At 46.6% G+C, this 15589-nt stretch overlaps 1 long non-coding RNA gene and 1 pseudogene across 1 annotated transcript; both read right to left on the bottom strand.

Moving 5' to 3' along the window:
• Nucleotides 1-236: 236 nt before the first annotated feature.
• Nucleotides 237-3223, bottom strand: LOC119352337 (annotated as a pseudogene).
• Nucleotides 3224-4107: 884 nt separating this feature from the next.
• LOC119352339 lies at nucleotides 4108-8675 on the bottom strand. Its single transcript, XR_005170151.1, has 3 exons — nucleotides 8250-8675; nucleotides 4715-4748; nucleotides 4108-4315 (listed from the first exon to the last, which is right to left on the bottom strand). It is a non-coding gene; the product is annotated as an uncharacterized LOC119352339 (long non-coding RNA).
• Nucleotides 8676-15589: the final 6914 nt, after the last annotated feature.

Consider the following 15589-nt stretch of genomic DNA (forward strand, 5'->3'; position numbering starts at 1 on the left):
CAACCAGGGACCGTACTTTGAAGCTAGAAAACTTAATTATGTTCATCTACATATCATCTACTCCCTCCGTTTCAAATTACTCGTCACAGAAATGAATGTATCTAGAACTAAAATACATCTAGATACATCCATACATGCGACAAGTAATTCGGAACGGAGGGAGTATAAACCACAGAGACATCAGTAAATGCTCTAGTCAAGCAAACAGACTCATATTGCCATCAGGTACATATCGTCTAATTGCAGAGTTTGATATAGTCAATGCAAGCTTCTCTAAGCTTGGTGCAATGATACTGGTCAGCTAGAGCCAATGACCCAATGTGGCTACGACACTCTTGGCATCGAGGCTCTTGCACAGAAAACTCTCACACATGAGCTTCATCCTTCCCATAGCATACCTGTCTGCAGCCACAAGCAAGTGCCTAATAATCACCTTGTTGTTATCATCCATGGCAGGCAACGAATCTATATATATGAAGTGAAGCAGTGCTCTGAATACATCAGGCTCCATGTCGGCGATCTGTAGACACTGTTTCTTGTCGTCCCACATTGGCCCGTAGAGCTCTGCGTCGAACACCGGTGAGCGCATCGCGAGCACGTTCTTGTGCGCGTAGAACGTCTCCCCACCGACTTTGATCACCACGTCCGCTCCTTTCTTCCCCTCCAGCAGCTTTGCGAGATTGTTGGACAGGTCCGATGGCGGCCCCAGGATCTCGGGCGGCGTCTTGGCGTTGGGTGTGGCCACGACCGGTATTTTGTTGAGGAGGACGGTGATGTCGCAGTGGATGATGAGGCAGTCGTCGTGCAGGTACGGGGATGCCTCCAGGAGGTCCCTCTTCATGAAGTTGTAGAAACCCCTGACATGCCTGCTCCACCTGCTGCTGAACGCCGGAAGGGGCGACGGCCGGGAGACGATCAAGGACGGTATCCCGGTGGCCTGGTTGGTGAGCTTGAGGTCGTAGAGTGCCCTCACCGTGGATTTCTTGCTCTGGAGCTCGACGAAGACCGCAACATAGCGCTAGGTGTCAGAAGTGTATCCGTCAGGGTAGTAGCGGATGCACCAGTCGTAGCCGCCGACGGTGAAGGCGGATGATCTTATGAAATTGCCGGCGCCGAGGCCCTTGTGCATGTTGGCAATAAGAGCCACGGCCAGAACGTGGTGGCCGCGTGAGCGCAGGGTGCGTCGGGCGCGGGCCGGATCACGCCTGGCCCATGGCTCAGGGGGTGTGTGTGTGCGTGCGTGAGTTGGGCTGGTGCGTGCGCGTGTGTGCGGACCCAGCTAGCGTGCGTGGTTTAGACCAGGAGGTTACGGGATCGCGAGGTGGGCGTGATCGCTGCGGGCTCGCCGCGAGCTGCACGCGTACGTGCGCGAGGTGGCCGCGAGCCGAGCGGGCCGATCGGAGTGCCAGGAGGGGTGGGTGCGTGTGGGTCGTGCCCAACGCAGGCCCGGCTATATAAGCCCCGACGCGATCATTGTAACGGTGTGGTCTAGGGCATCGAGTTTGAGCTCGAGGAAAAGAAAAAGCCGTCCGTGCGGCGGGGCGTTCGTGCGCCGGCAAACCCCGTGTCCACCTCTTCCTTTCCTTCTTCCTCCTCGGTCCGCTGCAGAGCAAGAGAGCTGCGAGAGAGAGCGAGGTCTAGCTAGGGTTTAGGGTTAGACGGTTCCAACAATTGGCATCAGAGCTTCAGGTTCGGGAGCTCGCCGGCGGCAATGGCACTGGTTCCACACGGCAGCGGCACAGGCGGACCGGTGTCCATGGGGATGCCGATGCTCTCGCCGGACGACTACACCGTGTGGGCGATCAAGGCGCAGGCTATTCTTGATGCTCACACGCTGTGGGAAGCGGTGGCGCCGGGCGACTCGCCGGTGAACAACAGGAAGTGCAAGACGGCGAGGGCACTGATCCTGCAGGGGCTGCCGGAGGATGTGTTGCTCTCGGTGGCGACGAAACCCACTGCCAGGGAGGTATGGGACTCCCTGTCAGTGAGGTTCGTCGGCGCCGAGCGGGTGCGCGCGGCGAGGAGGGCGATGCTGCGCCGCGAGATGGATCGGATGAAGATGGAAGATGGCGAGCTGCTGGACGCGTACGCTGGGAGGCTTGCAGGCATGGCGGCGCGGTTCGCGGGGCTGGGGGAGACGCTGGGGGACACGGAGCTGGTGAAGAAGCTCCTGGACACGGTCTCGGATCGCCTCTTCCCCGTCGTCGCCGGCATCGAGCAGTTCTGTGTCCTCGAGGAGTTGACGTACGACGAGGCGCTCGGGAGGCTGCGCGCCTTCGAAGAGCGGGTGTGGCGACGCGGGCAGAGCAGCGGTGAGCGCCCGGACGGCCAACTCCTGTACACTGCGGCGCAGTGGCAGGCGCGGGAGCAGTGGCAAGGCGGAGCTCGTGACGGCGATGACGTGCGCAGCGTGGCGACGCGGGACAGCGGCAACAGGCGTGGCCGCTGCTACAAGTGCGGCGAGCGCGGCCACTTCATGCGCGATTGCCCGGAGCTGCGGAAGGCGCCGGCGGCGGAGCAGGCGCTGCTGGCGAACACCGACGTCGAGGACGACGGACTCCTCTGAGCCGTGGCTCAGGGGGTGAGTGTTGGCAATAAGAGCCACGGCCAGAGCGTGGTGGCTGCGTGAGCGCAGGGCGCGGACCGGATCGCGCCTGGCCCGTGGCTCAGGGGGTGTGTGTGCGTGCGTGCGTGAGTTAGGCTGGTGCGTGCACGTGTGTGCGGACCCAGCTAGCGTGCGTGGTTTAGACCAGGAGGTTACGGGATCGCGAGGTGGGCGTGATCGCTGCGGGCTCGCCGCGAGCTGCACGCATACGTGCGCGAGGTGGCCGCGAGCCAAGCGGGCCGATCGAAGCGCCAGGAGGGGTGGGTGCGTGTGGGTCGTGCCCAACGCAGGCCCGGCTATATAAGCCCCGGCGCGATCATTGTAACGGTGTAGACTAGGGCATCGAGTTTGAGCTCGAAGAAAAGAAAAAGCCGTCCGTGCGGCGAGGCGTTCGTGCACAGGCAAAACCCCGTGTCCACCTCTTCGTTTCCTTCTTCCTCCTCGGTCCGCTGCAGAGCAAGAGAGCTGCGAGAGAGAGCGAGGTCTAGCTAGGGTTTAGGGTTAGACGGTTCCAACAGTGCAGCCTGTAGCCGGCGACCGTGAACGCGTGCGTGCCCCGCGCCGCCTCGGGATGCACGCCAACGCCGTAGCCGTCGTCGGTGTCTGCTGTGCTGCCATTGCCGGTACTTGTGCATACTGAGGAGGCCCGCCCGAGCTTGCCGATGCGAGACGCCGAGTAGTTTCCGGCGATCGCGCGTGTACGGACGCTGCGAGATGCGCAACTAGCCAAGTAGGGTACCTTCCTGCAGGTGTTCGCTTTTCAGTCAACTTAATTGTCGTTTAGGGGCCGGGCTGTACATCGTCGTGTATACTAGGGGTTGGGGCGCGCCCGTGACGCGCCTCTTGAGGGGCAGCTGGGCGGTGCCAGCTAGTGGGTGAACCTTTCACATACATTTTTGTTCTGGTTGGCATGTCTCATATTGCTGTTAATTAAGCGCCTGACATTTGAAGCAGAGAATAGGAGTAGAAATTAATAGACATATATAAAAGAGTGCCATTATGGATCTGAACAGGTGGATGTAAACCACATGACTGAGAATAGTAGAGTTTACATAGGCAATGGCATAGCTTTCAGATCTTCAAAATCATGAGATAGCAGGGTCCAAAAGTAAACCATCGGTTAATCACGAGCATAATTCGATGTACTGTGCTAGATTATATTCACAGGAACTGCGGTGTCTTCGATGGTGGATCTAGAGGCAGTGCACGGTGAGAACACGCGGCGCTTTAAAGTGACCCTGAAATGAAAAACACAGATGTCTCTTTCGCGAATGTTGGCACGGGGACGAAACTCGGACCAGCTGGTGGTTATAGTGGCCCTCTTGTCAGTTCCTAGCATAATGCGACATTCGACGCGTAGACGGGCATCTGCAAGCCTGACCATGAGTGTATCATTGTTGGGATCAATGTAGTCCAGCAGATTGTCTTCAGTACATTGTACCTGAAAGTAATGTTACAAGAAAGCATGTGATTTAGATGAACATAGATTGTTGTGTGATATGGAAGATAAGAGTGTTTTTGTGGTTACCATGCGGTGGCCTGGCTTAGCAAATGTTTTATTGATTGTGCACATGTAGTACTTGATGTCTGGCTCCTTGTGCCAAAACATAGCAAAGAGAGCGTCTACCTGGTGTTCATAGAGCTTAACCTCATTACCCCTGTAACAATGATCTTCAAGCTCTTCGAAGTACTGGATCCCACAAGGTGTTCCTGCAATCATTTCAATTTAGGTGAGAAGCAAGTTATGTACCGTTTGCAGGAGCTATAATTGTGATTGTTTATTTGGGAAAAGAAATTTAAGCTATATAACAGCGTAGGCGGGGCGTAGACGTGAAGTCATATAAGTTAATTGAAAAATTAGTTTTCGAAATGAGACAGGTGGAAGTTCTGAAATATAGGAGATGGTGAAAGTAATTTGTAAAGCCTTGCATGCTAAAAGTAATCAGTACAAAAGAAATGAAACATTGAGTAAGCAAAAGTAGAGCAATGAGCAGCAAAGGAAATAAATATTGATCTAGCAGATGTAGTGAATAGTTGAAGGCAGTCGATAAAGAAGTACGGTGATACATGGTTGATCATGATCCTGTGAGAAATAAGGCATGTGCTCACCGCGGATGTACTCTGGCTGGTCATTCTCTTCACTCTGTTCATTGTATGATACACTATAGCTTAGAAATATGAAATGTGATTTTCCCACTGGAAATTGTGAAGCATAAGAATGAAGCTATTTACTTCAGAAAAAGAGTAAAACGGAAAGCGGCAGTGATGTATCTGAAACATATTTTGTCACTTATAAAATTTAGCAGAAAGGTAATGTGCTATGTTGTCTGAATTAGGCATCAAAAGACAAATTTCAGAAATGAGAAACAACAACAACAGCTTAAGAAAAGAAATACTTGTCACATATAGTAATGTTTCACTGCAGCCTCTAACTAATCGTGAAATGATTCATCATAAACATCGGATCCATGTTGCTCGAGGCGCTCGTGAGCACCGTGTGTATCTGCCAGCGAAATCCGCTGAACATGAACTATCACATTCAATTCCTAGAACATGAGTTCATACTCTTAACTGAATGAAAAGCATAAGAGGTTGTTTGGATTCTGCCAATGCCCGCCCCGCCAACCATGGGCTAGCCAAAAAATTGGTGGAGGTTTCGGCCGCCCCCGCCTTGCCAATGATTTGGCGGAAAACTGAACGCAAAGGGCTGACGAGCAGCGGGCGAGCTAATTTATCGGCGCCAATCGAAACAAACGCCCATCGCTCGGTCAACGCCAATTATTTGGTTGGGCAAGTATAGGAACCAATCCAAACAGACCCTAATATACAGAAAAAATATAGTAGTTCTTAGAAGAAGTGTACACCTCTTTAATCTACCACAAGAAGCTCCTACAAAGGAAAAGAATGAAACAGAACATCAATAGGTGCTTTTAAACATAATACTTTCAGGGAGATATATTATGCAGTTCAATAGCAACCAAAAAATGAAAAACACGGATTGAATTACCTATGAATCACTGAATACAACATTGATATCTTCAAGGAGGCTTACGTGTTCACACCGCACATACTGTGGTAGCCAGGGGCGGAGCTACAGGGTGGCCAGGCAATTTGGATCGGCTTATATACATATAAATTTTGACTGGGCCAAAGAAAAACAGTTGGCCCAATAGAACTTACCTGTTGACAGACAAACACAGCCCAAGCCACGCACTCTCCTGTCGGCCACATCGAGCGAGGGGACAACCGCCTCATCTCGACGGCCGACGCCCTCCCAGAGCCATGCGGCCGTACCCCGCGTTTGTCACCGGCCTCTCCGGTCGCCAGCCGCCGGCCAGAATCCAGCCGTCGAGGAGGATCCCGCCTCTCCTTTAGTCCTTCCCGCCCCCGGTGACAGCGAGCTGTGTGCGCCCCTGCGCCTGCCATGCGCGGCTAAATTTCTGCTTCCCCAATTTCTTATTTGGGGTTTGTGTTTTGCTGTGCTATCCTATCCTATTGATTAACCGAACACATGCATTATTTTGCACATAATTTCTGCCCAAATAGCTTTATTGATAGATTTTTTTAACTCTATTGATCGAAATTCTTATTACAGAATTGTTGAAGAATGAAAAGGACCTGAGACATTGTTTCTCTTTTTCAGAGAGAAGTTATGAAGATAGGAAAGAAGAAGGCAGGGGCTATACAGATATAGCCAAAGAATAAACCGAAGAACTTCTCAAGGTATGCACGATTGTCCATGTAGTATGTACTATGTAACCTTCTTTATGAAAAAATTGGACTTAATTGAGAATTCTCGTGTGTTTGAAAGACTACATTGAACAATTTCTATGTGATATTTTGGTAATTAGTTAGAACATCCACTTGTCACATTTCTTATTAAAAAAATTAGGAGCGGACCACCCTGATCTCAAATGCTAGCTCCGCCACTGGTGGTAGCTTATAATCTGTTCTAGACCATTCATCTTTCAATGTTTGCACAGTCGATTATGCAAAAGATGATCAAATCTGTATGGTCGTCATAACAACTAATTCACACTTAAAAAAATGTTTTTACATGTAAGGACTGGAAGTAAATGCAGCCGCTAAGCTATGATATGATCCATTCCCAAAAATTGGGGTGAAATTAGTATCACTGTGATGATAATGCTCACAGAGAATCTTTGTCCAGCAGATTAATTTTGTAGCTGCTCAACAGAAAGAAATAGGAAAGGAAGAACTATAATAAAACATTTGAACTACAACAGAAGCAATAAATATTTGTGATGACGTCAACACTTTATTCGAAATGAGTTGGTATACACTTTGTTTATCTAAACATATTTAGAAATTCAATCATCCATAGAGGAAGACTAAAATTGGTGTACCTGCAAAGAAGCAAAGCAACTTGTGGGAGGCGTCAACGTCATCTCAGCCAAAAACAGCGTCTCCCTTGAGCGACACTGACAACCTCTGCGCAGCTTATTGAGTTGGATTTCACAAAGGTTGGAGTGGCTGCTTCGCTCATGCTATTGGAAAAGGGGGTTCCTACAGAAGAATTGGTGTGTGCAGGACTGCCAACCTACAATTAACCATGATCAGAATAATCCTTTTAACCAAGCGTTGTAATTGAGGACCAAAAGACTCTTATGGTGGGAGTGTTTGCATGGGACATTTCTACTGCAGATCACGAGCATACCTTTGATTTGGTGTTCTGTATATGCATCCATACACACTGAATGAAATGCAGTGTGACCTCATTGTAATCAGTTATATGTCTGAAATGGAAAATTTATATCCAGTTAGCATGCTTCAATGCATCACTCGAACATGAACATAATTTTTTTGCAAAACAATACCTGACTGCAAAAGCAGTAGCACGCTTCTTATGCTGCACTCCCTTGAGGCTACCAATGACGGCAACATACATACCATTCCCTAATTAACAACAAATATCAGGGTGATGATCCTTGAAAGAGGAAGGCGGTAACTTTCCTCAACAAATGAAGATAGTGTATGCATGACAAGCAAAAAATGAAGGTTACAAGTGATGCATATTGAATAGCAGCAGTTTTAGAAGAATCTGCAACATCGTTCAACTTGTACAACATATCAAAATTGACAAAGATGTGAAACTGATACCTATTGCTGAGAGCAGAAACTATCAAGTATGATTAGCCACAAAGTTCTTGTCTATATAGTAGAATGACATTACAAATCCTGAACTTATAGTACTACTAACTGTTAATTGATGGCAGAAACTTTGAAATATCATTGACCACAAAGCCCTTGGCCAGAGCAAAATGCAGAAGGCGAACATAAAATTCAGTTTGCCTGAAGAAAGGGACCTCATGAGGCTATCACCTGGCTCTGTCAGAAGGCCGCTATGCGCAATCGCAAGAGATGACCAACAACAGGGTGGTCTGGGTACTCAGATCAGAAATTATTTTGTAGCATTGCCGAAATGAAGGTGCTTCAAGAAACAAATTTCAGAAATAAGAAGCAAGAGCAACAGCTTAAGAAAAAGTACATGTTACGTAGAGTAATATTTTCATACAACCTGATTGAAATTTCAGCGTTCTTGGGAATTAGAGAGAGAGAGAGAGAGAGAGAGAGAGAGAGAGAGAGAGAGAGAGAGAGAGAGAGAGAGATGGCAGACCAGCACCTGGGGCAGGAAGGAGACGGCGGGCAGGCGACGGCGATGGGATACATGAGGAAGCCAGCGCACCTTTGGCACCGCTGGTGCCCAAATCTCCGCCGTCTTGCCGTTGTTGCAGGCTGATTGGCGCAACGCCTTCCACCTCTTTTTATCATCTGGTCACCACTAGGCCAGACCACCGCCGCCACTTCCCGCTCCTCCCCTCGGGTCAGATCGAGCAAAGTAACGAGTGCTTACTTATCAAGGAGGACGTCTGCATCCTCTTCACCGGTGGTAATGGCGACCTCCTCGAGCCTCTGAATCTCCTCTTCCTTGCTCACCGAACGGTAGCGCCGCATGGGGATTCTCAGGAGGGCGCCTTCTCTGATGGCCGGGGCTGGAGGGGCATGGATGGTGGAGGTGGGTGTGGCGGCGGCGGCGGCGATGACAACCCTAGCTGCCAGATGAAAGAGGAAAGGAGAGGCGAGTGGGGATGACAGGGTTTCGCTCCACCACTTGTATATTTTTTTTTCTTTTATCCTTTTTTTCTGCCCAATCCATGCGTTGGACGTGGCACGCGTGAGGCGGCGTCATTGATGCATACCTTAATGGTTTTAATGTAGTGGCTTAATTAGTGCCGACCCGAATCGGTGAAGCAAGTACTAATCCTACTATGTGACCAATTCCTGCACTACTGGGACACGCACCCACCGGTGCAGGTGCCTGGCAAGTACCCTCCTGCAGGTCTTCAACACAATAATCCTACACCTACGTACCCCCTCCTCTTTCCGAAAATACTTGTCATGAATAAAAGGGAATGTATATAGATGTATTTTAGTTCTAAATACATCCATTTTTGTCTATTTTAATGACAAGTATTTTCGGACGGAGGGAGTAACTATTACGGACTACTTATGTAACTTTCCTCCAATTAAAACTCTCCAACTGGCTAAACCCTATAAAACGTACGTAAAACCCCGTGGGTGTAGCATTGATCTTCGACCCCTACTCCGCACACCGAAAAAGTATTTTTACCAAAGCCGGGAGCTACAGGTGCAGCATCCATCGTTAAATGTTGCTTTGAGATTGATCTGGCTGAAGACCTCATTATGCTTTTGTTTTTGTCTTTTAGCAATACAAATCTTATACAAACAGATATACTTCACTGTATGGGGCCACAACAACACTTTTTGTCAGATGTCAGAGAGAGAGAGCAAACGGTTCCACCACGGCTGCATGCGAACACTAAATACATACACTTTGTTTTCCACCTGACATTTTAAAAGGTTGATAACTTTTGAACTAAATATCCAGGGTTGAAATATTTTATATTTTTGAATTCAGGGTGAGAAGACCTTTAAAACAAGATCAATCTTGGATACACTTTGGCTAGTTTGAATTTTATCATTTCACTCATTTCAAAAAACGCATTTCAGTCAGTTTCACATTTCACTGGTTTCATAAAACCTTTCAGTCAGTTTCACATTTCACTAGATTTGGAAAACACATTACACCCATTTTACAAAAGATAGATTTCACTCATTTTAGAAATCACACTTCACTATATTTAACGTATTTCACACCGAAATATGTGTCATGGTATGGAAAACAAAATTCACTCATTTCTAATATTGGTTTCACTCAATTCGAAAAACTGTTTTCACTCATTTCAGAAAAACTATCCGTTAAAAAAACAATTTCACTTGTTTCAAAAATAGATTTCACTCGTTTCTAAAAACACATTAGACTCATTTGCAAAACTAATTTGACTGCGAATTTACGAAAAATGTTGAATGTATTTCACTCATCAAAAATATGAATTTCAAACACTAAAAGAGCAGTTTCATCAAAATATTGGTTATCTTTCACTTTTTTCACTGATCAAAACTATTGAAATACTCCTATGTTTCACTCGTTTCAAAAACTAATTTCACTCGTTTCACATACATTACACTTTTGAAATACAAAGTTTCACCCTTTTGTGAAATATATTTCTGAAAGGATAAAAATATGCTTTTTAAGAAAACATATCAATTCTTCGTAAGTTGAAAAATAATTTGTTTCACTCTTTTGGGATATATGAAATTGAAATAATTAAAATCAGTTTCATAAAAAGGTGTGAGGAATTAGTATTTTGAAAATGAGTGAGATTTGTTTTCTAAAAGAATTTAAATTAGTTTTTGAAATAAATTGAAATGTTTTTTAATTCAAATATACTTTACAAAATATTTCAAATAATTTTAAAGTGAGAGAGGTTTATTGGTTGGAGAAAATGAAGACATAGTCTGTACGTCTGAAGTGAGAGGTGAGTGACATGCACATGGGTGAGACCCCAGCTAATCAAATACAATGAAGTTAAATGAATAAAGGAGAGAAATACATGTATATAACTTTTGAGTTGGCAGCCTCCTATTGGTGAGAGAAGCACCGGTAGCTCCCGCCACCGGTAAAAGACACTTTGCGCTCGGCACACCCACCCACCCGTGCTCAGTTGGAATTCTTCCTTGCAGTGTGCATTTTCTTTGAAAATAAAAATGACCCCCGGCCTCTGTATGAGGGCGATACATGCATATCTCACTTAAGATCATGATCCTGAGTCGTGCGATGCTCGTAGCAGAAAACCCTCCGTCACATCATTTCTTTAAGTTTGCAACTTCATTGCAATATTCTCCTGATAGCGTGTCAAATACACGAAATAAATGTCACAGCACAACCATGCCGCATAAGAGAGTGGTTTTTCTATACCCAGCTCGGTACACCCACGCAAGAAAATATAGCATACCATTTCAAAAAAAAACTAAGACTTTGTGGGAATGACTATGAACAAATGTTAGAAGTGTTTGCAAAGTTTGGTGGTCAAATGATATTCGAGGAGCTCTGTAAAAAAAACAAAATTACTCTAAATGTATAACACCTTGTATTCGCGACAAAACACAAGAGTTTTCAGCGTGTCAAAATAACGTATGCAACATCGAAATCTGCACATCATTGACCTCCATTTTTGGAATCGACATTGTCAATTGGGTTCGCTGGTGACGAATCCTGATTGTCGACGTCTATGGACTATGGGCACCCAGTTGGGCGACACTGAACCTATTCCCTACTGTTTGTTAGTTCAGTGTCTCATGGGAGCTCAACAGCGTAGATGGTCTCGGTCTTGAGATTCATCTTAAAAGATTTCAACTCTTGCGCGTGTAACTTCTGAGATAAGGTAGTGTACAATAATACCTTATCATGCATGGGTGAAGTTATGTTCTTCACCGAGCCTCCAATGGCCTTATCATCTTGGACTTCATTGGTATTTATGCATATGCTTCCGTCCTTTAATTTATCTCAAGTTAGCTAGCTTTCAGGTTTTTGTTGAGAGAATGCTAGATAGAAGGTAGTGTCTGCCAATGCGTGGACTGATGATTGATGAATCAACTTGGCAGCCGATGAGTTTGGGCTCCAATTCATCTCCCCGATTCTTGGTGAAGAACATAACTTCACCCATGCATGGACCAAACTTCGATGTCATCGGCGCTACGGCGCTTGATCTAGCCTACTTTTACGAGAACAGCATCACGAGTGTGCCGAGTGAATTGCGGAAAACATCAACATTGAAGGTTAGGATTGCAGAAACCACACTTCTACAGTTTTGTGCTGAAAATCACTAATTCTGAGTCATTTTTTTAGAAATAACACTAGTTGGCGACTTAAGCCATTTTGGTCACGATTATGACAGGTGGGTCCTGCTTTTGCTGACGTGGCAGAACTGTTCGTGTGAGACGACATTACTTCAAAATTTACAAAACAGTCCCTAACTTTTTGCATAGAGACCCTTCAATCAAAATTAGAAAAGCAATCAACACCATTTGCAGAGTTGCTGCCCCGGCCGACGCAGGGAGGCGTGGTGAGCTATTGTGACGCCCGGATAATTACGCTATAGCAATCCTCTACTAATGATGCCTCATCACCTCAGTTACTGTTATTAGTGTCGCGTTAGTTCAAAACCGATTCAGAAATTCAAATTTAAAATAAAGTCAACTAGAAAAGTTTTCAACCATTAAAACTAAAAGGTACAGAGGGTGACAAATAAATCATAAGTGATTATGGTGGAGAAACCACATTTTTATAAAGTATTTGAATGTCCTAAAATAAGTTAAAACAACGGCAAAATAATTAGTTAAATACCTTTTACAATAAATAAAATATTAAACTATTTTATTTAGTTGCCCAAACTTATGTGGCAGTAGCATATTTATTAACACTATTAGGGACTACTTTTATAATTATTAAACTAAAATAAAACAATAAAAGAAAAATAATGAAAAGAGAAGGTAAAACAATCTAACAAAAAAATAACAGTGGGGGCAAAAGCTCCCCCTTCCCCACTGGGCCTCTTGGCCCAGTCGGCTCAGCTGTCCAGGCCGGCACTACTAGAAAAAAGGCTTTTAGTGGCGCACCAGTTTTTGCTATTAATGATGCACTATAGATGCGCCATTTTAACGCGCCACTACTGGGGCCATATTTGCCTTCACCGATGCCCCAAGTGCGCCATTACTATGCCCAATAATGCGCCACTGGTATTTATCTTGGTGCGCCACTAATTCTCAATATGGTGCGCCACTGCTATGAATATTAGGAATTATTTTTTTTGCTTTTTTGGTATTTGCACAGGTTACAAAATACGTTACAGCACACAATATAAACATCACACAATAGAATTCATCATATTAGTCTCCAAATTTGAAATAGCGAACAAAGTTCAAACATTAGCCAAGTTTAGGTCTCGAGACATTAGCAAAGTTCATCATATTAGCCGAGTTTGTCGTCACATTACAAAGTCGATATCGATCATCTAAACTACCATCACATAGAAGAGAGATGCGGTCATCATGAGCATCATCGCGATGAAACTGGTCTTCATCCGGTTCCTCCTCCGCTCCCTCCTCTCTCCCGCTAGATAGCACGCATATCTAGCTTCCGCCTCCGCCCTAGTGGTGTGTCCTTTGTAATTCTTACCGCTGAAACGGTGAACTTGTCTCCGACACTCCTCCCAGTCGTCGTAGACTCCGGGAACCTTACCCTTGTACACGACATACGACGACATCTCTATGCACTCGACAAACAAAACGTTAGTAGCAACTCACAGATAATATATAAGCAATATATAAGTATGCAACAAAAGGATCGGAAAAGAAAAGCAACACATTAATAGCACGATTCATGGTCCTACTAATAAATAGCATCGATTACATTTAAGTTGAACGACTGTCCAAACTAAAGAGACATACAAGTTCATTAAAGTTTAATTACAACATGAGCGTAGTAGGCATCCTTCTAGCTGTCAGGCGGCTGCTTGACGCAGGGAAACGTCGTTACATGGGTGAACACGTGCTTGTCATACCTACAAATTGGCCTCCTGAAGGTGCCTCCAGATTTGGCGTAGCGGGGGAGACACTAGTAGAAAAAGGGCCATTTGTCCTGGTTCATAAGGGCCTTTAGTCCCAGTTTTGGAATCGGGACTAAAGGGTCGTTACTAAAGCCTCCCCCCTATACGAACCGGGACTAAAGGCCCTCCACATGGCCGCTGTGTGGAGGTCCACCTTTAGTCCCGGTTGGTGCCACGAACCGGTACTAAGGGGCATCGCACCCTTTAGTCCCGGTTCGTGGCACCAACTGCGACTAAAGGTCCCATTTGAACCGGGAGTAATGCATGTACGGTGCCCTAGCCGCTCGAACCGGGACTAATGCTCACATTAGTCCCGGTTCGTAATGCAACTGGTACTAATGCTCTTTTCTGGCCGAACCAAAGCCCCTTTTTCTACTAGTGAGAGCATCATCAAGAACTTTCTTCATATTTGTGTAGTCTTTCTTCGACTGACGGTCTGAGTCGAAATACGTGGCCATGGAATATTTCGGGATTAAGAGGATGAGTGTGCAATGTGTGTCACTGCACAAAACACGGAATGTTAGAAAAAAAAGAACGATCAAAATCTAAGAAATCATATGTTACGGGGCGGTGAGGGGATGACTTACTCGGAAAAGTAAGGCACGCGGAAGTTATCCTTATCTGGGTTCGCCAGAATGACGCCTTCGAGGTATGAACTCGCAACTTGCCGGTCCCCAGCGCTGCCCAAGATCTTGGCACGCATGTAGAAGGGGTCGACTATCACGATGTACGGGATCTTGTCTCTAATGATCCGCATCTTCATACTGAGCGAAAATAGCCGAATGAAGGTGTAGTGCAGCGGATGAAGGTTAAACATAGCGAAGATGTCATCAAACCGCATGATGATCATTCGCCTGATGGTGCTATCGACAAAGCCCTTGCCCTCTGGCACCTTGGCCACGAAAACCGGGTATGCCACATCATTCTCAGAGAGACGCCAGATCTCCATAGAAAGAACACTGTCATGCAGACTCCGCATAGCACCGGTTGCAGCATTGAGCAGATTAGTCGGTAGCATTGGCCTACCAGCCACATGCACCCTCCTTGAGATATCCTTAGTTATTGGTGGCCCGTCCTGAGCACGGATCGTACTCGGTGCCGGCTGGCTCGCACCCTTGTTTTTTTTTCTTTCCCGTCCCTTGTACTTCTTCTGCTGTAATGGGATCGAGTTCTGCTCAGAGACCACCTTCTTGAGTGTGTTGGGGCTAATAATATTTCGCAGCTCGGTTATTTGAGTCTCGGTGAAGGCGGCAGCTGGAGGCGTCTCCTGAGAACTGAACGCCAGACGACGCCTGTTGCAATTGGGTTTCTCCGCGGTACCAACTAGATCGCGATCTTCTTTTGCAGGGTTGGGTTCTTGAGAAGGAGGCCCCAAGAATTCGTCATTGTACCCATGTTCGTTCATGTACTTATTGACGTTGGAAAATGTACCATCGTCATCATCCGGATCTGTGCAATATGCATGTCCGGATCAGTTGACGGCGGTAGCGTTGCGGCGGTGTTGCCATGGCTTGGCGCCGGCACGACTGGTGGTGTTGTCTGTGGGGTGGTGTCCCCCGCCCCCAAATGAATCTGGCTCTTCGGCCAAAGCATAGACCAGCCTAAGCAGGCACTGAGGGTCATCACATCATCTTCGTCGGCCCCAGGGGGTCGATACGGAGGTAACAAGTCATCGCAGCCCCGCAGCACCCGAACAAGTTGAACCCTATACATGGTGGGTGGCATCGGATTACTATGGAACACGCTGTTGCCCGGTTCAACGATTTTGGCCTTGGCGACATCGATCAAGTCGTCGTCCATGAAGTGCAGGAGAGTGCATGGAACGTTGGCGGCGCCTTGCGAAAACTTGTAGGCATCAGGTGCCCGGTCAAAGGCAAGGAGATGAAGTCATCGGCCGAGGCTTAGTTACCGTGATGGCGTCGAGCTCGGCTAA

Source organism: Triticum dicoccoides, chromosome 2A (genome assembly GCF_002162155.2).
Source record: "Triticum dicoccoides isolate Atlit2015 ecotype Zavitan chromosome 2A, WEW_v2.0, whole genome shotgun sequence".
NCBI lineage: Eukaryota > Viridiplantae > Streptophyta > Magnoliopsida > Poales > Poaceae > Triticum > Triticum dicoccoides.